Here is a 25,814-nt window from a genome sequence, read left to right on the forward strand (position 1 = left end):
AATCAAAGCACTGTTAATTTGGGACAAGTCAGCATCTCGAGGGTTCAATTGTTTTGTCTGGACACGAGCATATGAATGAGGAGCCTCTCCTAAGGTGCTGAGAGTACTAAATGAAGGAATCCCTGGGAAGCACCTGGCGGGCATTATGTGCTCAGTAAATATTAGTTGTCACTAATACTCATGTCAATGACTTGGCAGGAGGTGTGTTCACCATCTGGGCTCATCTTTAATACCAGAGATTTGGAGGAGAACTAGAGGAAATGAGGAGCCCCCAAGAGGATCTCCCTGAGACATGTCCACGCAGACCTGGGCACCCAGGTGGCACTCAGTAAGCGATGACTTTCCTTCCTTCCACTTTGGTCATCTCCCTGTTTCTGTGAAGTTGAGAGTCAAATGCACAATTCTCCCTGCCCTACCCTGTAGTTTCTCTGTGCCCATGAAACCTTTTCTGGTTTGGAGATGGCTGAACCCAGCCCAGCAACGACACCAAAGGAAAATGGTCAAAATGCAAATGGGAGTTTTCTTTTTAAAGAAATGCATATTTTAAGGTAACCATCCAGCTGCCCGGTTCGCATGAGAATCTAATCAAGCACAGATCATGCAAAGTTGTAAAACCAGATTATTACTTTTTTCTTCTTCATTGAACATTTTGAGAGCCCTGGGGCTCAGGAAGGCGAGGGGCGGTTGGTTGCCTCCTGGCTCTGCACACAGATCCCGGAAGGAAGTGAAGTCGAGCGCCCCTGGGCCACCTCCTTCCCCTTTCCCTTCCCCATTCTACTCCCCAAGCCTTTGCCCCCAGCTCCGGGCACAGAACCGTCCAGTTTCCCAGCCAAAATCTTCTCTCAAGAAGGACCTGAAACTCATCTACATTAAAACATAATTAAGGACCACAACTGAGTGGCCCGGTGTGTATCAGCTGAACTACTCACCACTCCCAGATGGCTCACAGATAATGTTCAGACTGAACTGAAAATGGTCCTTCCAACACACGATTCTCTTCCAATGTTCTCAACCTCAGGAAATAAGAGAGATTTGTCCTATGCTGGTTCATGAGCTATTCAAAAACTTTTATTATTCTGCTTTGGAAACTGGGGCTGTGCAGAGGAGTCCCTGAACTGGGGAGGACAGGAGGACTGGCTGGAGGTAGGCAGAGAGAGAATGGCTCTAATTTTCCCGTGAGAAAGCCAGGGAATAGTGATCAGTAGGTAGCTGGATTTATGAGTTTGGAGTTCACGACAGATGCATGCTAAGTCGCTTCAGTCGTGTCCAACACTTTTTTGACCCAGTGGACTGGAGTCCTCCAGGCTCCTCTGTCCATGGGGATTCTCCAGGCAAAAATGCTAGAGTGGGTTGGCATTTCCTTCTCCATTCAGTTGAGATCCCAGGGCTCAAAAATAGATATAGCAGTCAACATGCGGTAACCAGTGTGGATTCAGTTTCCCTAATCCATTCACTCTTTAAGATGACTAGCTCTCATCCTGTCCCGTCTCCTTAAACCTCCATCACCTCCTCCCCAGACGTCAGTCTTGGCTGATGACCTTATTTTCTATTTCACAGAAAAAATACAAGGGTCAGCAGAGGTCATGCACCCACTCACACCCCCATGCCTGTCACCTGCCCCTCCTTCTTCATGAGAGGCTGTTACCAACTTTGTTAACGTTAAGGGAAGCGCAGAGTGTAGGATGGTGACCGAGGTTCAACAAAAGACCGCAGGAAACAGTGAAGCTGGTTCATTACTGTGGATCCTGGAGGAAGCACAGGGCATGGCGCCAGGGGCCACAGGGGGAGGTCAAGGTCAAGGTCAAGGTGGAGTGTGGCCGAGAGAGTGACAGGACCTGGGGCACACACCTTTATGAGAGTCATGGTGGGAGGGCCGTGGGGTTCCCAGGTGAAGGCCAGATTGGTCAACTCAAGCCAAAATGAGTGTGGTTTTGGTGAGCACCACAGGGTCTTATCTACGGGGCGTGCAAGGGGAAGGCCGTGGGAGACAGGGGAGCCTACTGATCACAGGGTCACTGGGGAAGTCAGATCAGGAACTCATATTTGCTTGTGACTTTGCAGGCTGCCCTGGGGCATGGGCTTGTATGTGTCCGTTTAAGGCCCCTGCAGGCCACTTGGCCAAACAACATGAAGGCTGAGGCAGCGATGCCACAGAGAAGTTAAACACACTCTTGACAGAAGCCAGCCCCCACCCCCCCATTACTTCTTCGATCCCATCCCTTCGCCTTCTTCAAGATGTCCCTCCAACAAGTCACTCCTCTCTCCTCGTGTCATAAAATCTCCCTGTTAGCTTGGCAACTATTCAAGCACATTAGATCTCCTGCCTTAACAACAACCAAAAATAGCCTCCCTTGTCCCTCTACCCTCTTTGCACTCTCACCCCGTTCTTCTGATTTACAGCCAAGCTCTTGAAGAAGTTGTCTGCCCTGCAGCCTCCAATTTCTCTTCCCCTTCCCTCCCACCCATGGCTGAAACTGCTTTGTCAAGGCCATCGTGGGCCCCCGCATCCCTGACTCCAGTGGGCAGTTCCTGGCCCCTCTCGGACTTCCCTTTCAGCAAATGACCCCCTTCCCATCTCCCTGGGCGATCTTCACTGGTCTTTCAGGACACCGCATGCTAACAGAGGTCCTCCCTTTCACGTCAGCCATCCTCAGCCTCCCTTGCTGGGAACCCACCTCTCCGCTTCACACACCCAACGCTCATATGTCAGTTCGCTTCCCTTTTTGAGCACACACCCTTGGTGATCTCACCAGTGTTACTGCTTCAAATGTCACCCTCCATGCCTGTGACACCCAAAGGTCTATCTCCAGACCTCTCCCTGGCATCTGCCTTCGTATATCTTACTTGCTTCTCGGGGGCTACACTCAGGGTCTAAGAACCTTATAGAACTTAACCTGGGCTTCTCTAGTGGCTCAGTCAGTAAAGAATCCACTAGCAATGCAAGACATGGGTTCAATCCCTGGGTTGGGAAGATCTCCTGGAGAAGGAAATGGCAACCCGCTCCGGTATTCTTGCCTGGGAAATCCCATGGACAGAGGAGCCTGACGGGCTACTCCACCCCCATGGGATCGCAAAAGAGTCAGACACGACTTAGCAACTAAACCACCACCACCACCACCAGAACTTAACCTGCCCTAAATCTAACTCTCTGTCCCACCCCACCATATCCCCAACAGCCTTCCTCATCTTTTAAAAATGACCACTCTTTCTTCCACTTCCCAGAGTCCAAACGTTTTGGCTTAACCCGGTTCCTTTCATTCACTCCCCACATCCAACAGATGGATGATAGTAGCAATGCTATAGAAAGATAGAGTAATAGGGAGAAAAGCTGGAAAGAACCCACTGGATGTATCAAAAGGATTTTGGGGAAAGCTGAGTGCTGAAGAATTAATGCTTTTGAACTGTGGTGTTGGAGAAGACTCTTGAGAGTCCTTTGGACTGCAAGGAGATCGAACCAGTCCATCCTAAAGGAAATCAGTCCTGAATATTCATTGGAAAGACTGATGCTGAAGCTGAAACTCCAATACTTTGGCCACCTGGTGCGAAGAACTGACTCATTGGAAGAGACCCTGATGCTGGGAAAGACTGAAGGCAGGAGGAGAAGGGGACAACAGAGGATGAGATGGTTGGATGGCATCACTGACTCAATGGACATGAGTTAGAGTAAACTCCCAGAGTTGATGATGGACAAGGAGGCCTGGCGTGCTGCGGTCCATGGAGTCGCAAAGAGTCAAACACGATTGAGCGACTGAACTGAACTGAACTGAATGATTCCTAATAACTGTGATAGTAACGCTTTCCACCTGAAAGCCTCTGTAAATCCTCATATCCCAGTGCTTATCAATCAAAATACAAGCTGACTGACTTGTCAGTTACCCAGCCATTTAGATTTGAGCAGCCTAAGGGCTTTGGGGAAGGAAATGACATCCATTGGGCAATCCCTATGGGCCTGACAAAGTGTTAGGTATTTTGCAAATGCTAACGTATTTGATCCTCAGAGCAACCCAATGAGATAGGTACGATTTCCCATCTTACATCTGCAGAAACTGAGGTTAACCCAAGATCTTGTAACTGCTCAGTAGCAAGGTGGATACTGGAACTTCTGTCTTTTGGGCTCCCTACAAAAAACGTGTATGTAGAGGAGTGTTTCTCCTGTCCCTCGTGTGTCATCTAGAAGTTCCACACTGAGGCTGACTTTTTGGTTTCTTATCCAATAGCTAATCCTTTCTTGCTGCTAACAGAACGGAATTTTCTTTGTGTATGGGGCAACCCTGTGCTTCAGCAAAGAGTGAGTCCTCTCCTAATCCCCAGAGGCAGTATTTGACTAGTCTAAGCAAATGATGCCCATCTCGTTTGTCATGCTAGTTGATCAGCTCAGGAACAGGCTTGAGATGCAATTCTGTCTCCCAAGACTTGAAGGCACATCTGCTGGGGAGTGGGACCCAAAAGGGGGGCTGTTTTCATTTGGCTTTATTTATTTATATACTTATTTGCATTTGGATGTGGTTGAGAAGGTACTACCTAGAGCTATTGCAGCCACTTTGCAATTATGAGGGAACCAACCACCTGAGAATAAAACTGACATGAAGATATTTCTTGATCTATCCCCAGACTTCTTGCTTGGGGAGGTAACAAGTATTTATTGTTTCAAGCCAGTTTAAGTTCTATCTTTACATTATTTGTAGACAAAGCATCCAATATACACAATATATTGAGTATATATTTACTCACTGGTTTATTCTCAGGTCCTAACAAAGTGGTAATTGCTCAAAAAAAAAAAAATGTTTTGTTTGCCTGCGTGAAGAATGTTGTGTGCTTCAGAGTAAAGATGAATGAATGCAATGAATTATTATGGGGTACAGAAAATCGAGGTGACAACATGCCACTGGCATTCTCTCTCAAGCACAAGAGGAGAGAAAAAAGAGCAAACCACGTAGAAAAAGCCCTGTCTGTGTGTAACGTGGCGACATCCCAAGGCCTGTCACCAGGGGAAAATATTTATGCTAAGACCTCTATCAGATGGCCATTTCCTCACGTGTAATTCACTGAAATTTGAAATCAGTTTCTGTCCCTGGTTACCGAGGTCCAGACTAAAGGGCAGCCTAGATTGTGTTCTCCGTCAGGAGGTGGCTGTGCTGAGATTTGTATTGGCATCTCTGAGTTGTGACCACAGCACACATTTTTGTGGAAACCATCCGTTGAAACTTCCACGGCAGCATTCTTCCATGAGGAAAGAGGGTGGTGGTAGCAGGCTTCAGCATGCCCAAGAGAAGTTTTCTCCTTCTGAAACTTGTTTCGACTCATTCTTTCCAAATTAATGAGGTCACTTTCCCCTTTCAGAGCAAATGCAGATGGAGAAACAAAAGGGTGAAAATTTAGAAACTTCAGGGTCCCCTTTCCAAAGCCTTATTTCACAAGGCCCTATGTGGTTTGTGGGAGCAACTTGAGGTCCCGGTGACTGATAAATAGGATATAATTTTAGAACTTTCATAAGACTGTGTGGCCTCTTTGTTGAAGATCAGCAATTAGGACCTTAAAGAACTGAAAGCAATTACCCAAATCCTTTTTGAAATATCCATATTCAGTATTAGTTCTGGGCACCGTTCTCTTCCTCTTATTCAGCCCCTGCTTACACGCTTTCATTCAGCGAGATTCATCCCATGTACCCAGCATTCATTCAGTGTACCCAGGGGTCCATGGGGAAGACATTCCAGCTGTGGCTTTGGAGAAAAGTCTCTCTGGGACCACTTGCCCACAGCCCTGTTCTGAAAGAAGGGACCCGGGGTGATTCCTTACATACAGACAGATCATCACATTTGACCCTGTCATCCTGGCTGATGGAACTAGGAGGGGGCAGTTTTGAAGAAGGCCATTCATAAGCTGACCAGCAGCCGATGAGATAACCCAGTGGGAGCCCTCTATGGGACAGGGCTGTCCAGTGCCCTGTAGTGACCAGCGGACTCCATCAGATCCTTTCTCTTAGGAAGCGGGAAGGTGACACACAGAAATGCAAGAGACAGAAGGTTCAAAAACCAAGAGACTCATGGAGAGGAGGCAGGGGGCTAAAGCCATGGATCAGTAGAATTTAAGATTAAGAAGCTGAGTGGGGCATTGGGGGAAGCTCAACAGGGTGCAAGAAGTGTCAAGAGAGGCCCAGAAACAGGCAGTGGCCTCCTGCAGTGCTGTGGGTGGCTGTGACCGAGTGTCAGTGAGATCCTGGTGTCTGTAGGCTGAGGACAAAGTGCCAGTTCCTGGGAGGCTCGTCCCACGTTTATGCAGGCGCTTTGCTGTTCTTCCTTACGTGCCTTTATCATATATCTTCATTCACTGAAAATCTGATTGTGTCATGCTCTTACCATCTGAAAAAATTTAACTACTAGGTGTAATATTTACAAACTTTGTGATCTTGAGTAACCTCCTTGAACATTAGATGTTCATTCCCTATGTGTGAATGGCCCCCAACATGTCCCTGTCCTAATTCTAGGAACCTAAGAATATGTTCCTTTGTTGTTATTGTTTAATCACTAAGTAGTGTCCAATTCTTTGCAACCCTGTGGACTATAGCCCGCCAGGCTCCTCTGTCCATGGCATTGCCCAGGCAAGAATATCGGAGTGGGTTGCCATTTCCTCCTCCAAGGGATCTTCCTGACCCAGGGGTCAAACTCATGTATCCTGCTTTGGCAGGCAGATTCTTTACCACTGAGCCATCCAGGAAGCCCTATATTACTTTACATGGCAAAAGGGATTTAGTGAGTCTGATAAAGCTAAGGACCTTGAATCGGACTCCTGTGTTATCCATGAGAGTCCAAGCTAGTCACATGAGTCCTTAAAATCAAATTGGAGAACTTTTCCCAGCTGAGGTCAGGGGAGAGGTAACTATAGAACAGTTATAGAGATTCACCATTACTGGCCTTGAAGATGGAGGAAGGGGCCAGGAGTCAAGGAATATGGGCAACTTCTAGAAGCAGAAAAAGGCAAGGAAACAGACTCTCCCCTAAACCTTCCAAAACAATGCAGCCCTACCAATGTGATAACTAGCCCGGGAGACCCGTGTTGAACTTCTAACCTCCAGAACTACAAGATAATAAATGTATTTTTGTCTTAAGCAATTAATTTTGTGGTGATTTGTTACAGCAACAGTACTAAACTAATACACTATAATATTGCTCTACATATATATGGGAAAACATTTAAAAGAATCACACATTCCAGTGTAACACGGGTTATGTTACCTTTTTTAATTATTTACTTTTTCTGTGTTCAAAAATGAGTATATGTTCCTTGTGTTATAAAGAAATTATTTTGTATACTTTTAGTAAGATTTATTTGGTAAATAGTAAGTTCAGCAAACATTTGTTGAGGGTACTTTGTATACCACTCATTTAGATAATGCATATATTTTAGTCTTCGTTGGGCCTGGTATAGTGCATTGTGGCAGAGCTCAAGGTCGTGTTGATAGAGCTCAAAATCTACTGAAGAAATTTAAAAGGAGACTCTGACTTCACAACCCATCAGTTCAGTTCAGTTCAGTCGCTCAGTCGTGTCCGACTCTCTGCGACCCCATGAATTGCAGCACGCCAGGCCTCCCTGTCCATCACCAACTCCCGGAGTCTACCCAAACCCATGTTCATCGAGTCGGTGATGCCATCCAACCATCTCATCCTCTGTTGTCCCCTTCTCCTCCCACCCCCAATCCTACCCAGCATTAGGGTCTTTTCCAATGAGTCAACCCTTCGCATGAGGTGGCCAAAGTACTGGAGCTTCAGCTTCAACATCAAACCTTCCAGTGAACACCCAGGATTGATCTCTTTTAGGATGGATTGATTGGATCTCCTTCAGTCCAAGGGACTCTCAAGAGTCTTCTCCAACACCACAGTTCAAAAGCATCAATTCTGCGGCGCTCAGCTTTCTTCACCGTCCAACTCTCACATCCATACATGACCACTGGAAAAGCCATAGTCTTGACTAGACGGACTTTTGTTGGCAAAGTAATGTCTCTGCTTTTAAACATGCTATCTAGGTTGGCCATAACCTTCCTTCCAAGGAGTAAGCGTCTTTTAATTTCATGGCTGCAGTCACCATCAGCAGTGATTCTGGAGCCCAAAAAAGTAAAGTCTGACACTGTTTCCACTGTTTCCCCATCTATTTCCCATGGAGTGATGGGACCAGATGCCATGATCTTAGTTTTCTGAACGTTGAGCTTTAAGCCAACTTTTTCACTCTCCTCCTTCACCTTCATCAAGAGGCTTTTTAGTTCTTCTTCACTTTCTGCCATAAGGGTGGTGTCATCCGCATATCTGAGGTTATTGATATTTCTCCCGGCAATCTTGATTCCAGCTTGTGTTTCTTCCAGCCCAGCGTTTCTCATGATGTACTCTGCATATAAGTTAAATAAGCAGGGTGACAATATACAGCCTTGACGTACTCCTTTTCCTATTGGGAACCAGTCTGTTGTTCCATGTCCAGTTCTAACTGTTGCTTCCTAACCTGCATACAGGTTTCTCAAGAGACAGGTCAGATGGTCTGGTATTCCCATCTCTTTCAGAATTTTCCACAGTTTATTGTGATCCACACAGTCAAAGGCTTTGGCATAGTCAATAAAGCAGAAATAGATGTTTTTCTGGAACTCTCTTGCTTTTTCGATGATCCAGCGGATGTTTGCAATTTGATCTCTGGTTCCTCTGCCTTTTCTAAAACCAGCTTGAACATCTGGAAGTTCACGGTTCACGTATTGCTGAAGCCTGGCTTGGAGAATTTTGAGCATTACTTTGCTAGCATGTGAGATGAGTGCAATTGTGCGGTAGTTTGAGCATTCTTTGGCATTGCCTTTCTTTGGGATTGGAACGAAAACTGACCTTTTCCAGTCCTGTGGCCACTGCTGAGTTTTCCAAATTTGCTGGCATATTGAGTGCAGCACTTTCACAGCATCACCTTTGAGGATTTGAAATAGCTCAACTGGAATTCCATCACCTCCACTAGCTTTGTTCGTAGTGATGCTTTCTAAGGCCCACTTGACTTCACATTCCAGGATGTCTGGCTCTAGGTGAGTGATCACACCATCGTGATTATCTGGGTCGTGAAGATCTTTTTTGTACAGTTCTTCTGTGTATTCTTGCCACCTCTTCTTAATATCTTCTGCTTCTGTTAGGTCCATACCATTTCTGTCCTTTATCGAGCCTATCTTTGCATGAAATGTTCCTTTGGTATCTCTAATTTTCTTGGAGAGGTCTCTAGTCTTTCCCAATCTGTTGTTTTCCTCTATTTCTTTGCACTGATCGCTGAGGAAGGCTTTCTTATCTCTCCTTGCTATTCTTTGGAACTCTGCATTCAGATGGGAATATCTTTCCTTTTCTCCTTTGCTTTTCGCTTCTCTTCTCTTCCCAGCTATCTGTAAGGCCTCCTCAGACAGCCATTTTGCTTTTTTGCATTTCTTTTCCATGGGGATTTTCTTGATCCCTGTCTCCTGTACAATGTCACGAACCTCTGTCCATAGTTCATCAGGCACTCTGTCTATCAGGTCTAGTCCCTTAAATCTATTTGTCACTTCCACTGTATACTCATAAGGGATTTGATCTAGGTCATACCTGAATGGTCTAGTGGTTTTCCCTACTTTCTTCAATTTAAGTCTGAATTTGGCAATAAGCAGTTCATGATCTGAGCCACAGTCTGCTCCTGGTCTTGTTTTTGCTGACTGTATAGAGCTTCTCCATCTTTGGCTACAAAGAATATAATCAACCTGATTTCGGTGTTGACCATCTGGTGATGTCCACAACCCATCAGCCTCACCTAAAGTCTAAAAACTCTTAGGCTGATTCACAACCTACCCAATGTCTGCAAGGGAGGACTATTAACTGGTATTAGAGTTACCAATGCTGGTGATAAGTGCAGCAAATGAGACAGCAAGACTCCTTGGAAGGTACTTGTGACCCACTTAAGCAAAGGAACTTGGCTTTGGTGAGGTAAAAATGCAGAGCACACCCGCAATACCAGTACTCACTTGAGCAAGAATTTCTCAAGCCTTATCATGACCAACGATCTTCAGGGCTTTGAATGGCCCTAAACCTAATTTGGCATTTGGACAGGACAATAGGTGCTTTGCTTGGCCTGATTAGAAAATAATGCAAAGCTGTTCCCATTAGGTCACTTTGATCCGTGGCTGAGCCAAATTCCCTGGACATGCCTCCGGCCAAAATACACCCCAGAGGAATGACGGAAATAGAGCAGATTTCAGGAGTAGACATCTTAGCTCTTTTCATCACGTCTTTATTCATCAGATATTTGTTGGATATTGTAACCCTGTCCCCAAATGCCCGTGTGTGTAAGAATTACCTGGGAGGGTTCCACTCTCCAGAGAAACTGATTCAGCAATTCAAGGGCGGGGCCTGAGGATCTATATTTAACCACCTGGTGGGTGATTTTGATGCAAGACGTCTACAGACCACCTTGCAAAATGTTTGGTTTGGTCTCCAAAATGAATAAGCCACAGTTCCTCACCATCGGGAGCCTGGAAGTCCAAGGAGGCAGGCATGGTGATCCTATGTGATGAGCATAATAATAGTAGTTTTAGGGGCAGAGAATGGGGGAAAGATTCTCTGTCCAGGGGGGAGCAGTCCTGAAGGGTGTTGACGAAAAGAGAAGGAGGAAGAGCATTCTGGGTGGGGAGCAGGCTTTACAAGCCCCAAGTCATGAGGAGACATGAACTAGAGGGAGTAAGCCGTGAGCGTGACTCTGGGTGCGGATAACAGGAAAGAATCTGAGAAGAGCACGTGGGTCTCGACTCACCCACCAAGTCATTTCATTTGTAGGCAACGGGGAGTAGGTGGGAGGTATTTTTCCTTGTTTTTTTTTGTTTGTTGTGTTTTGGGTTTTTTGGCTGCACAGGGTTTCCATTGCAGCACGTGGATTTAGTCGCCCCACAACGTTCATGGAGAGTCAGGAGGCGAGGTTTGCCCCAGATCTACATGAGAATAGAGGAACCCATCCAGAGAGAAGCGCCGTGAAAACACGTGAGATCCGGTGGTGAGACGGCGGCGGCAATAAGCAGGGGAGGTGTGCTGAACCGTGAAGGAGGTGAACCGAGATGAGCAGGGTCCCCCCCGTTAGAGGGTCTCAGAGGAGAGAAGTGATGGGCCATTGTGAATGCAGCAGAGGCAAGTCGTTGTGATGGCTTTTGGTTTCGCCCTCTAGGACGCCATGGGTGACAGTCGCAGGGACTATTGCATGCAGAGGGCACAATGGCAGGAACGCAGTGAGGAAGAAGGGCTTGGACCATGCGGGAGTGAAGGCACACGGGGTAGACGACTCTTTCAGGAAAGCTGAGCGTCAAAGGAAGGAGGCCCCATAAGAAGGATAGTATCAGGAAGGCAGTAAGTATTAGGGTTCCTACGAGACTGCGGGCACGAGGCTTTTGCTGATATAACAGGAAAAGTGGTGGTAAAGATAGAGGAGGGAAGAGTTGGGTTTCTTCTCAGAATTTCTATTGTCTTAGAGTAAATAATTATGTAAAAACTAAAGGGGAAAACAAACAGACAAGCTAGTGTTTTAAGCACCAGGATTAAGTAAAAAATATTTCTAAGTCTTTAGAGTAGGATTCTCTCAGTATGGGATGGTGACATAGAGGCTGCTCTAAAGTCAGAAGAAGGAGATGTTCAAGGAAAAGGAAAGAAAAAGAACCAGCCATTGTAGAGAAAAAAAGGGTCCATAAATGATCCTAACACACGGCAGTCCCTCCCTGGGACTGGGTCATGATCAGGGCGGCAGACCTACCTCAGGAGTCACATGATTGTACTTGATCTTTTGGTTAAGTGATTGTGTAGGCAGGAAGGAAAATCCAGAAAAATCACTTTATCAAATGACTGACCAACCTTTGGTATCTGATCTGGGAATCTCTACTCAGGGGCAAACCAGCTGGAGGTAAACCCACCTCTCTGTGTATTTAGAAAACAAATGATCCAAAGTCAGATAGACAGAGCTGTCTAATCTCTTTAGGCATTGAAGACAGCAGGGTAATTTTATTCCGTACATTCTCATGAATAAGATGTTGTTTTCAAAGTCCTATTTCATGTGAAACCAGAACAGCAGTTTGTACAGTTCCTTCAGAAACTGAGCTTAATTGTGACGGTTTCAGTCTTGTGTTCTGTTTGTGTAGAAGAGCACGCTCAGGGTGAGGTTGCACATGTCCATATTGAAAACTGAGAGTGGTTACGTATATTCACACAAACGCCTGGCACATGTCGTGGAAGAACACATACTGAACAGATAGCAAGGGTTCCCTGTGGGCAAAGCCGAGGAGCGAACTGAAATGAGGGCTGATGGTCAGAAAGCATTTTAGTTTTACCTGCAGTGTTAGTTTTTTACAATATCAATGTATTAGCTGCATATTTTACATTGATTTATTAAAAAAAAAAAAACTAACATTGCTGGTAAAACTAAAATGCTTTCCAACCATCAGCCCTAATTTCAGTTAATTTTTTATTTTTGTTTGTTTTTTAAAAAAATTTTAGCTGCACTGTGTTTTCTTGGCTGGGGGCTTTCTCTAGTTGCAGAGTACAGGGGCCACTCCTTATTGCAGTCATGGACTTCTCTTTGCAGTATGCTGCCTTCTCATTGCTATGGCTTCTCTTGTTGCGGAGCACAGGCTCTAAGCACATGGGCTTCAGTAGTTGCAGCACATGGGCTCAGTAGTTGTGATGCATTGGGCTTAGTTGCTCCTCACCATGTGGAATCCTCCCAGACCAGCAACTAAGCCCTGCATTGCCAGGTAGATTCCTTCCGATAGGCTCCTCTGTTCATGAGGATTCTCCAGGCAAAAATACTAGAATGGGTTGCCAGGCCTTCCTCCAGGGGATCTTTCCAACCCAGGGATAAAACCCAGGTCTCCTGCACTGCAGGTGGATTCCTTACCATCTGAGCCACGAGGGAAGCCCGCTATCCACTGTACCAGCAGGGAAGTCCTAGTTGTATGTTTTTTAAATTAACTTAAAAATTATGGCAAAATCAGTACTAACAAGATTTTCCTAATTATTTTTTGGAAAGTCCAAGGTGGCTGTCATCTAGTGGAGTAGGTGACTAAGTTGTCAGTCATGGAGAAAGGTTGGTTTGCCAGATGCTTAAACACAGTGAATGCCTCCAATAAATCAGAATCTTTCATGTTTGTCATCAGTTCTCTCTTAGAAAGAATTCAGTCTTCCTTCCTTTTGCTCTTTGTGGGGCCTATGTTTCTTCAAACAACTGTTCTGTGAGCCGGAAGAATGGTCTCATCTCTGAAAATGTCATTTTCCTCCTAATGATAAACATTTTTATTAATCCAATGGGAATGCCTGAAAGCAGAACTCAAAGGATGGAAGAATGAGCAGAGGATGAGAAGCTGGATGGGTAAAGGAGTGAGGTTCTGCAGAGATCATGAGGGATAATGAGAGAGCTCGCCACGGCATCTCACCCCCACAAGGTGGACCTGAGGGCAGGGCCCAGAGCTCTGGAGAATGAGGAAAGCTTGGGAAGAAGACGTGACAGATAGTCAGGAGGAGACGAGTAGGAAGGTTCATGAGCTGTAGAAGGGCCTCGGTTGAGGTTATTGGGAGAGAATTTGCCAGAAACAATGTTGCCTTTGTTAACTTGCCCCAGCGAGTCTGGGTAGCTCTGAGGCATGAGAGAAAGTAAGTAGATTGAACTTCTACTTGGGGCTGGAAGTGAGTGAACACCCAGAAGAACAAAAACAAGGAAATCAACATTACCGGATTGCTGAAATGACATTAACGGATTGCTGAAGTAGCTTTCTGTGGGGTTCTGGTCACGTAACAGTGCCACACACCAGGGCTTGGCTGATGCACCAGCAGAGTAGAAGAGATGGAAGACAAGAATATCCTGTTACAGGACAGAGAAAAGGAGGGTTATAAGCAGCAAGAGAACAAAAGAGGAAGGTGAATAAGGTTCATTTTGTCATACCTAAAAGTGAAGGAAGGTGGCTCACTCTTTGTGACCGCATAGACTGTAGCCCACCAGGCTCCTCTGTCCATGGAGTCTTCCAGGCAAGAATACTGGAGTGAGTACATCATACCTACTAGACTATAATTTCTCTTAGGGAAGGAGTAGATTTTCATTCATTTTTTATTTATCATAGCACTTGTTCCATAAATGCTTTTAATATTGTGAGTGAACCAATTAATGGGAACAGTGATCTCACTAATATCCGCAGTCTGCTACGAGTTTTCTGAGGACAGGCCCTGTGTCTTGTGAACCGATGCTTCAACAAGGTGCAGGGGCACTCGGGGGAGTTTGCAGGACCACCATAGTTACTGAATGGATAAATGATCTGGATCCTTCTGAGGTCTGATTTCTTCATCTGAAAATGAAAACCACAAGACTAACCCTCAGTCCGAAGAAGGGAGGAGGCATACGTTCTAATACTAGACAACTCTGCTCATAAAACCTGCCAAACCAACTCCTGAGCATATTCATTTAAATTCCTCAGTGGGCAGCTGACTCCCCATGGCTAATACTGTGTTCAGTCATGGAGGGAAATGAGTCAAGCCAATGGAATCATAAATACACACAGACACAGACACACACACACACACACACACACACAGAGGCACGTCTTGACCATAGATTTTTTTAAAACTTTTCATCCTCCTTGGACAAGACATCCATGACAGATTCAAAACAGTTGCTTGGAGGTTGGCTACTGCCTAACAGGTAGTTATAAACCATTCTATGGCGCTGAGATTCCAGGCGAGATGGCACAAAGAAGCTAATTAAAGCAGCCAAGAAGACTGTTTACATAAAGAGGAAAATGTAAACACAGTCTTCACTGGATACAGTGATTAGAAATAACATTTGTTTGGTTTTTTTCACAGCCATCTGTGGTTTGTCAAAATTTTGACATGTGGCATAACCTGCCACTAATCAAAACAGAGGAAAACAAATGAAAAAAAGAAGACAGTCTCAGACTGTAAGTAGGAAAACAGACACAGAAAACTTCTATCTTTCCAAATAGGAAAAGTATTTAGCATGTTTTTCTAAAACAAAGCTGATCTGTCTTTGGACAAAGTCGGAGCTCCTTACTTTGCCTTGACAGATGTGACTTCTCTGTGTCCTGCAGAGCTCAGCAGTGGGGGTTCAGGCAGCTCAGAGTGGGAAGGGAAACCATGTGAATGCAAATGAAATGACAGAGTTAAGGATAGTCAAGTCGCCAAACTCAAGGACTTTATTTAAAAGAAGCCCAAGCTTAGATTTGTCTTAGTATATCTAAGGTGTCATTGACTTACAGAAACAACTCAATGGCATTAATCTTCAGGTTATATATTATATAACTGTAAAGCATGTTCCTAAGATTTAGCATTTGAATTTATATGGCATGGACATCTACTACAGAAATACTATTTTATTGATAAGGTATTTTAATGATATGGAAATGCATGAAGAAGCATTTTGAAAAAATTATTTGCTGTCTGTGCTTCTCCTCTTCCTCTACTGATTTGTTATGAAAACTCTTCACTTACAATAATAAGTAAGTGTAGAATAATTCTACCTCAGATCTGGAGCAGGTCCCAATATATAGCACATACTCAAGAATATTTTTTTAAGGAGAGAGAGAGACAAGGGGAAAAAATGGAGTAGCTTGATGATATTTGTACCACGAAGACCGCTAAAATGTATAAAAATTAATGCTGATGTGTACACGTATAAAGATTAATAAAGACCTTCTTGTTGCTGTATTTCTAAGTCCCAGTTGGCTAAGAGATTGAGCTGAGTATTTCTCTGTTTAAACATAGCATCTGCTTATGGGCAGAGGATTCCTTATTCTCATTCAGGCAAGCTAGATGTTTAAAAATAAACGACATGGATCTGAGTTTCAGAGAAGTAGTACAGGAAATTGAAACAAAACAACAACAAAACAGAAGTCACAAGAGTGTACCAGACAACAGGAGCAGACTGTGAAGATGAGGGGAAGGTCAAGGACAGCCCTATCCTTGCCTCAGAGATGGAGCAGGCAGGAGCAGAAACAACAGACACCGTGATCATTTCAGAGTTTTGATTATTCAAACCATCTTCCTCTCCCCTCTTAATCCTCTCTGCCAAGTCATCTGCTAGGCACTAGCAAGGGGTGGGAAGTGGGGCAAAAAAGGAGAAAAGTAAAGGACTGAACTTACATATAGTTTGCCACTAATTAATAATGGTAAGCACACATAACGCTGCTTACTTATTTATTATGCCAGGTGCTCCTTGAATACTCTGCGTATACTAACCCCTTCAATTCTCACTGCAGTCCTTTGATTATTTCCATTTTACAGATGAGGGAGTCAAGGCACAGAAAGATCAAAAGTGTTTGAAGAGTAAAGTCAAGATGCAAACCCAGGTGGTCAGTCTCAGAGCACGTCCCCTTGTCTATTACTCAGCTGCCCAGGTGGAAGAAGACACGGATTGGGGATGAAATACTTTCAGATTCCCTTTCACGTAATCAGATCTAGGTTTCTGTGTGCCCAATCAGTCAGTTGTGTCCGACTCTTGCCATTCCATGGACTGTAGCCCACCAGGCTCCTCTGTTCGTGGGATTTTCCAGGCAAGAATACTGGACTGGGTTGTCAGTTCCTTCTCCAGGGGAATCTTTCCAACCCAGGGATTGAACCTGCATCTCCTGCATTGGCAGGCAGATTCTTTACCACTGAGCCATCTGGGGGTTTCTGTATCACATTGTAAATAAGAATGGTCTGTTTGGGTACCTAGCCCCCAGCACAGAGAACAGGTTCAGTAAATATTTGTCAAATGAAAGGATGTTTCCTGTCGATTTATAGTAGAACTCTTGAGAACATATTGATGAATCGATGCTTTCAAACTGTGATGCTGGAGAAGACTCTTGAGAGTCTCTTGGACTGCAAGGAAATTAAACCAGTCCATCCTAAAGGTAATCAACCCTGAATATTCATTGGAAGAGCTGATGCTGAAGTGAAGCTCCAACACTTTGACCACCTGATGCAGAAAGTCAACTCATTGGAAAACACCCAGATTCTGGGAAAGACTGAAGGCGGAAGGAGAAGGGGGAGAGAGAGTATAAAATGGTTGGATAGCATCACCGGCTCGAAGGACGTGAGTTTGAGCAAACCTCAGAAGATAGTGAAGGACAGGGAAGCCTGGTGTGCTGCCATCCACAGGGTCGCAAATAGTTGGACACGACTTAGCAACTGAAAAACAGAATGTATTGAGCTGATAAAACCGCAAAATCCTAAATTGATAGTTCTTAAATAGCCTAATTTTTGCCTCAGTGCAGCCTAAAAAGGTGCTTGTGCCACTTAGAAAGGCTATTCCACAGAATTTCATGGCACCAATAACCTAAAGATCACCTCTCTTTCTCAAAACAGCAAACAGTGGAGATCAGAACTAGATGGCTCACCTGTTGCTATACGATCAACTCAGTGTATCAGGAGGTCTGACAGGAGAGAGAGAGAAAAAAAAAAAAAAAAAAAAGGCGCACAGAAAGGAAATGAACTGAGACAACATCACTTCTCAGCAACCGGAAGGAAAAACACAGAGGCTCGCCACTGGCCGTCTACGCGTGGGGTCGCTCGGTGGGGCCGTGCTCACAGCTGCCTTCAGGAGCGGGTCTGGCGGCCGCAGCCAGGGAGCAGCACGGCCATGAGGCAGGACTGAGCTGCCACCTCCAGCCTGCCTGCCCAAAGGGAGGGCGAGGACGCCAGGGGGCCCAGAGGGCCCCACCACCTTGGTTCCGCCCCGGGTGAGTTCCCCCGACTCTTGCTGTGGCCTGAGGGGAGGGACGGGCGGCAGGCTGGCTCAGACTCTGACTTCCTGAGCTGGTGTCACACAGCCGGTGCTGCTCCCCGCCGTGGGCACCCTCATCTGCTGCTGCTGGGAGGGACGCCACATGCCGAGGGGCAGTGAGTGGCTCCTGGTCTCCTGCAGGTTGACCTGGAGACGCTGGCTTATGGACAGCTTCAAATCGATGCGGTTCTACATTTCAAATCTTCCTGGGTGGGTGCTTCCTGCATGTAAAGGACGTGGCTCCTCCCCCTTCCTGCCATCAGAGCATTTCCCCTGCAATGACCATGAGCTTTTACTTTTCCTAAATTATTTCAGACCCTCTAAGTGTGGGCTGTCACTTACAACTGATGATGGATCCGAGTCATTTATAACGGGGTGTTCAGCCTCTGTGGGAATGACTGAGGGACGGGAAGTGGTGACTGAGAATCACTCAGTGTCTAGACTCTGCGCCGAACCGGCGGTTAGCATCCCCTCTAAGGGGTTTGGAGACAAAGGGCAGTGTTCTTCGTGTCCACACTGGGCCCCCCAACAGCTCCATCCTTGCTTTTCTCTGTTTACATTAATTCATTTAACGTGTTTGTTCGTTCAATTGCCTTTCTTCCTCAAAGAACTGGAGGCCACCTTTTTATCCTGCTGAATTTATTAATACTTCGAAATGAAAACACACACAACTCAAAAGGGGTAAAGCCCTTCTAAACGGGTCAGGTGCTGTCTAAAGCTGCCAGGAGGTTGGGGAGCAGGCTGATCCCCATGCTAGTGATCAGAAGTGAGGGCCGGGGGGCTCCAGTCCTTTCAACTCCTGCTTGGAGAGCCCTACCCTTCCCTCCAGAAACTGGTTTCCCATCCAGAAGTGAGTGTGAGGTAGGATCATCCATGACAGAGCCCTGGCAACCAGCCAAACGGTCTTCCTCCTAGGTTCTGTTTCCTCCCAGGTTTGCTTATGTTTTGGACATTCCTGTTCTAAGAATGGAGCAGAGGGGAGCGGTGGACAGGGCAGGGTGAGAGCCATTTCATGTGAGAGCGCCACTGTTTCTCGTGAACTAGTTCACTAAATTATCGAACAAGTGTCTAGTGAGTAGTCACGGTGTGGAAACCACTTTTAAGTCAAAACTTCAGTAAGATGGAGCAAAACTGACGTTGCCCTGCCCTCCCCCCTACAAAAGCTTGCAGTCCCGGGGAGAGGCAGACGTTGATTAATCATTACACAAACGTGATGAGGACCAGAGCACATAGCAGAGGAGCCTGATCTGCTGGGAGTCAGCGAGGTTTCCACTCCTGGGGACCAGGAGAACTGGAAAAGGATAGGCGGGCGCAAGGCAAAGCATTGGCTGGTGCCAGGTGGGAGACCTGAATTGTCTGGCTAAATTAAGGTGTGGCCAGAGGAAAGAGTGGAGTGGCTCAACAGGGGTCCAGACAAAGAGGCGGCACTGAAGATGCTGGTCATTCTAAAATTAGTGGAGAAACTTGGAGTGTTGTCGTCTGATGTGCGTTTTTAAGGAATCCCTTTTGCTTCCGTGTGGAGAATGGATGGGAGGGGCCACACCCACAGACAGGGAGACCGGTTAGAAGGCTGATGAAGTCATCCAAGCAAGGACATCAGTGGAAGTCAAGACAAGGGTGTCTAGTGAGGATTCACAGTGGAGACAAAATAGAGAGATGATAGACAAAATAGACAAATAGAGAGGCATCGAGAAAGGACAATCAGCAGGACTTGGGGGCAGACAGGAAAGGAGATACCAGGGTCAGGGTTGAAGGGGACCCCCGGTGTCCTGGTTGGGGCTTCCGAGTGGATGTTGATGCTGCTCACTGAGACTAGAAGGGTTGATGAACATCCAGGCCTGGATGAGTTCTCTTGGATTTTGGAGGGCCTTGGACACATCAGGGGCAGATGTCAGCCAGGCCGTTGACATGCTGGACTAGAGCTCAGAGCAAAGGTCTAGAGATCCTTAGTATATACATGCTAATTGGTGCCATGAGTTTGGATGAAATATTTTTGAGAGAGAACATCAAATGAGAAAAGAGGGGGTGGCTTAGGATGGAACCTTAAGAAATCCTAACATTTAAACAGCGAGAGGAGTGTGAGCTCTCTAAGAAGACTAGGTACTTTCTTGAAAAGCTAAACACAGAATGAGCACATATCCTAGCAATTCCATGCTTACCTACATTCCACTCCAAAGAACTAAAAACAGGGGCTCAAATCAGTACATGCACACCTGTTCATAACAGCAATATTCACAATTGCCAAAAAGTCAGTCAGTTCAGTTCAGTCGCTCAGTCGTATCCGACTCTTTGCAACCCATAAATTGCAGCATGCCAGACTTCTCTGTCCATCACCAACTCCTGGAGTCTACCCAAACCCATGTCCATCAAGTCAGTGATGCCATCCAACCATCTCATCCTCTGTCGTCCCCTTCTCCTCCTGCCCCCAATCCTACCCAGCATTAGGGTCTTTTCCAATGAGTCAACTCTTCGCATGAGGTGGCCAAAGTATTGGAGTTTCAGCTTCAACATCAGTCCTTCCAATGAACACCCAGGGTTGATCTCCTTTTGGATGGATTGATTGGATCTTCTTCAGTCCAAGGGACTCTCAAGAGTCTTCTCCAACACCACAGTTCAAAAGCATCAATTCTGCGGCACTCAGCTTTCTTCACTGTCCAACTCTCACATCCATACATGACCACTGGAAAAACCATAGCCTTGACTAGACGGACTTTTGTTGGCAAAGTAATGTCTCTGCTTTTAAATATGCTATCTAGGTTGGCCATAACCTTCCTTCCAAGGAGTAAGCGTCTTTTAATTTCATGGCTGCAATCACCATCAGCAGTGATTTTGGAGCCCCAAAAAATAAAGTCTGACCCTGTTTCCACTGTTTCGCCATCTATTTCCCATGAAGTGATGGGACCAGATGCCATGATCTTAGTTTTCTGAACGTTGAGCTTTAAGCCAACTTTTGCACTCTCCTCTTTCACTTTCATCAAGAGGCTCTTTAGTTCCCTTGGTATCTCTAATTTTCTTGAAGAGATCCCTATCTTTCCCATTCCATTGTTTTCCTCTATTTCTTTGCATTGATCACTGAGGAAGACGGGCTTACCTTTCCTCAAAGTTTCCTCCTGGACTTATGCCCCCGTTGCCCACAGTGGTAGCTGACTTGGTCATGTGCCCTTTCTGGCTTTCCTCTCTTCTCTTTTCACTCTTCCCTCCCCCCAGCACTCTTCCTACCCATTCAGGGGCCCTGGAGGGAGGGCCCTTCTCATCCCCTTGTGAGATTCCACTTGGAGAAAGGACCCAGGCCCCAGAACCGGGGAGGGTTAAACTCAGCACGTCCTGTACAAAACTGCACCACGTGAAGACACCTCCCACCTTGAATTGCCTCCACTCCCCCTCTGCCTCCTGGCCTCCCCATAACTCATTTGATCAAAATTTCCAAAGTGTGGGACACAATAAGTGGGTATGGTAACTGACACCAGATGTGGCATTTAATCACACTGAGTCACTCAACTTCGTCACTGTGTCATGGAGAAAGATCTTTTCCGTTTCACTCTTCATCCTTTGATGTAGGCCTGATCTGAAGACCCATCTAACTGTGGCCATTTACCTTTTCCACAAAGAGAAAGTAGACCTTACGCTGTGAGCCATCAGCAGGCAGTGGTAGCTAGCTAAAATTTAATAGCACAATTTTGTCTTCTAGTAACCACAATGGCACTGGCTTTTTATTTGCAGAAGTGGCATGAGGTGCCACTGAAATGAGGTTTTTTTAATTTACATATCTTTAAGTTTAAAAGAAGGCGTCTCTATTTATTTTCCTTTTTTTGTTTTTGTATTCTTCCAGTTTTTTTAGATATAGCTGACAGACAGCAACAAAAAAGTTAAGGTGTACAAGGTAATGATTTGACTTACATACATCATGAAGTGATTGTCATAACAGAACATCCATCATCTCATATAGAGACAACATTAAAGAAATTGAAAAAAATAATTTTTCCTTGTGACGAGAATTCTTAGGATTTATGCCCTTAAAAACTTCCATGTATAACGTAGAGCGGTGTTAATTATATTTGTCATATTGTATGTTATCTGGTGGTTCAGCGGTAAAGAATCTGCCTGCCAATGCAGGAGACGAGGGTTCAATGCCTGGGTCAGGAAGATCCCCTGGAGAAGGAACTGGCAACCCGCTCCAGTATTCTTGCCTGGGAAATCCCATGGACAGAGAAACCTGGCGGACAGCAGTCCATGGCGTCGCACAGAGTCAGACACGACTGAGAGACTACACCACATGACATCCCTAGTACTTACTTACAACTGGAAGTTCGTAATTTTTGACCACCTTCATCCAATTGGCCATCCTCCACCATAAAAGTGAGTCCTTTACTTAAAGTCCTTACTTAAGTCCTTTACTTAAAGTAAAGGACCGTGTCCCTCCTTGTACTGGCAGCACACTTGACGTGGGAACCCTGACAGGTGGGCCTCACGGAGGGAAGACTGGACAGAGCTCCGTGAAAGCAGGTGCTCCCCAGCGGCCTGGCTGCATCCCGTCCTCCCAGCTGCAGGGCCAGGAGGGATGGACGTTCTGGTCAGGGGCTGGCTGAGCCAGCCTCATGTGTGCCCCAGGCTTTTTTGGTCATTAAAATAAGCAACTCCGCTGTGCCTGTCATGGCTCCCACACGTCCAGGCCGTGAAGGGAAAGACTGCCGGAGGTGGACACAGTCCCAGGCTCCTTGTCGGGTAGTTCTGCCCTGAGGACAGAGGTGGCCGTTCAGGAGTAACTCAGCAGAGGTGCCAACGCACCCACTTTCCTTTGCACTTTCACTTTAGATTAGAAGCTGTGGTTGAAAGAGGTTTATAACTCACCTGTATTTAAGTTTGTTTTTTTTTTTTTGTTTGGCTGTGCTGAGTCTTCATGGCTGTGCAGGCTTTTCTCTAGTCATGGAGGGCAAGGTTATCTCTCTAGTTGCGGTGCACGGGTTTCTTACTCCGGTGGCTTCTCTTGTTTAGGGCTTGTGGGCTCAGTAGTTGCAGCTCCCGGGCTCTAGAGTACAGGCTCAGTAGTTGTGACGCGCGGGCTTAGCTACTCCGAAGCATGTGGGATCCTCCCCGACCAGGGATTGAACCTGTGTCTCCTGCATGGGCAGCCAGATTCTTTACCACTGAGCCACCCAGGAAACCCTTCTACTTAATTTCTATTGGCAGCTGTTCTTCCCCAAGTCGCTCCCTCCACTTTCCAAGGAAGATGGTAAATGAGGGCCACTAATCCAGATCCTTCCATGGACGGAGGAGCCTGGTAGGCTACAGTCCATGGGGTTGCTAAGAGTCGGACACGACTGAGCGACTTCACTTTCACTTTTCCCTTTCATGCACTGGAGAAGGAAACGGCAACCCACTCCAGTATTCTTGCCTGGAGAATCCTAGGGATGGCGGAGCCTGGTGAGCTGCTGTCTGTGGGGTCACACAGAGTCGGACACGACTGCAGCGACTTAGCAGCAGCAGCAGCAATCCAGATCCATTTCACTTGAGAAACATTTTAAAATACGTGAAACATTTCATGCTACAAAGAACTATATATGATGTGCACATACATTGTAAATAATAGTAGAAGTAAGAAAACAAATACGGGTGTACCCACTGCCCACCTTCCCAACACTTGAAGGGAAATGCTGTCTTAAATTGTGTATTAATTACACTCCATTATTTTTCTTTTTAGACTGGCCTCATGTGCCTATATGTATACATGTATAGGCAATTTATATGTAATTAATTTATATGCAGTTTATGTGTATATGCAGTTTATTTCTGCCTGTTTGGAAACTTAAACACATGTAATCATACCATATGCATTCCTCCATAACTGAGTCTGTGACTTGGTGTCGTTTTGGAGGGTTATCCATATGGATGCAAATAGATGCTGAATACTCGTTTTCATGGCTGTAGAGCATTCTACTGTGTAAACAAGTGACAGTCTACTTATCATCTCTATCAGTTGACAGTCCCAGGTCATTGCCAAAGATGAAGGCTCAAGAATGATTGCAGGAAGGCATAATGCCTCCTAAATTTCTTTCTCTCATGCACAAAATCATACCAGCCGAGATGTGAGGCAGCTTTGCCTTATGTTAGAAATCGGGTTTGACTGGGGGTAACAGGTGAACGAACTAGGCACCTAACAGCCAGAAGGAAAAAGACATCGAAGGAGCAAAGGGTCCTTACATGGAAGGAAAGGAGAAATAAAAATGACTGGCCGGGGCGTCACAAGGAGTCGGACACGACTGCGCGACTGCACACATGCATGGAGGGAAAGAGGAAATAGAACTGACTCCCGGAAGGAGACCCGTCCTGATTGTGGGGACGTTCAGGGAAGCTTTCACTCTCACTGTCCACTTCCCCTACCGCACAAACCCTTAGTGCAAGTATCTGTGTGATACTTAGTTTTCAAAAGCACCCTTTGCCAAAATCAGCAAATGGCCACGATGAGTCCTAACCACTCTGCTAGATCCTAAAGAGTCCACTTTTCATACGCAACTCCCCTGGAGCCTTCCCACTAGTGTATTTTTAGATTCATCTTTTCCTTAGAGTATATGGGACTGTTTAGCACATAGTCATCAAATGGTACTGTGTCCGTGAACCTCTCATAACCCTTTGGCTATTTCCATGACTCTGAAATTCCCCGCCCACAGCTTCACCCGTAAGGAGTGGAAACATTTAGAGGAAGTGATACTATCAGTGGCTGAGCATCACCATGGGAAGTATTTTCCCCTAGAAGCACGGTAGTGAGCCTGTGCCATCACAACGTGGCTTTAGCAAGCGCAGTGTTCTCTCAGCCCCTGTGTCTCTAGAGGGAAAACGTACAGGTGTGTTACATCCCAAGAGAAACAGAACACTGAGGAGGGAGTGCTCTCTGTCCGTCTGCAGAGTGGAGACGTTGAGGTCAATGGCTAGTGTCAGGGGCTGTGTTACTGGTCTGGCTGCAGTAACTGGTAGAGTGCTTAAGAGGGCAGCTCTGGAGCCAACCGCCTGGGCTAGAACCCCTCCTCTACCACCCAGCCGCTGTGTGCCGCTACTTTACCTTTCTGTTTCTCAGTTTCTCATCTGCAGAAAGGAGGTACTAACAGGCCTACCTCACTGGGTGGTTTTGAAAGTTATGAGTCAATACTTCGTTTTGAGTGTTCCGTAAATCAATATACACCAAATCCCTAAAGCAGTTATTTGACACATTTAATGCTTGATATTTATTAGCTGATAAGAGGAAGAGGAGGAGACAGAATAAGCTTTTTAAAAGAAGGAATCTAAAGAATGAGTGGGATTTGACAAGAAAAGAGCATTCCATAAGAGGAGAGTTCAGTTCAGTTCAGTTCAGTCACTCAGTCATGTCTGACTCTTTTCGACCCCATGAGTATGGAGATACATATTTAGAGAGAGAAGTCTCCTAGGATGAATGAGTCAATCCAATTAAATTCAGCTCAACCTCCGTAAGAAAGTCAAAATGGTATACATCTCATTACCTTGGTGATATACCGGATCACAGAGGTACAAGTATCAAAAGGAAATTTCGGAAGGATTTTTTAAAGTTAGCTTTCCTTTGTTACCATGTTGACCAACCTGTGTATCAGCAAGTATTAATGGAGTCCCTACAATGGTCCGCGCCAGCATGGATCTTTTTTCAAGTGGGTTTAAAGTCAGAAAATTATTGGGATATTTTGTTTCATCTGTGTTGGTTTGTAAGTTACCCAAGTATTAGAATAGTTTCCTTATAATTAATAAACAGAGAAAAAAAATAATTGTATTTCCCTTTTTTTTTTTTTTTTGGCCGTACGTTAGAGCTTGCAGGATCTTAGCTCCCTGACCAGGGATTGAACCTGTGTCCTCATCAGTGAAAGCTCAGAGTTCTAACCACTGGTCCACCAAGCAAGTCCCTGTATCACCTTTAAAGCATAGACAACTCTTGATTTTCTGTATTAATGAGGACTCACAGGAATAAATATAGTTGATAGATTACATTATGTTTATCTGTAAGTTAAATCATCGTTGTTTGCCTCTTAAGTTCAATGCCT

At 45.6% G+C, this 25,814-nt stretch overlaps 1 protein-coding gene across 22 annotated transcripts in view; it reads left to right on the plus strand.

Moving 5' to 3' along the window:
- The window catches only part of NEDD9 (neural precursor cell expressed, developmentally down-regulated 9), a 288,025-nt gene that overhangs the window by 88,596 nt on the left and 173,615 nt on the right, over positions 1 to 25,814 (plus strand). For 4 of the 22 annotated variants that reach the window (XM_081523808.1, XM_081523803.1, XM_081523816.1 and 1 more), the window contains one exon: positions 17,358 to 17,731. The exons of 11 other annotated variants lie outside the window; for them this stretch is intronic. The gene's annotated coding sequence lies outside the window, so the exon portion shown is untranslated. Of the gene's footprint in view, positions 1 to 198; positions 329 to 10,895; positions 11,071 to 11,187; positions 11,367 to 17,357; positions 17,732 to 25,814 lie in introns of those variants that run through there. 7 more of the 22 variants (XM_081523819.1, XM_081523809.1, XM_081523805.1 and 4 more) reach the window with 4 other exon arrangements.

The sequence above is a fragment of the Giraffa tippelskirchi genome, chromosome 8 (assembly GCF_054371585.1).
Source record: "Giraffa tippelskirchi isolate mGirTip1 chromosome 8, T2T-mGirTip1v1.2.pri, whole genome shotgun sequence".
NCBI classification, from domain to species: Eukaryota; Metazoa; Chordata; class Mammalia; order Artiodactyla; family Giraffidae; genus Giraffa; species Giraffa tippelskirchi.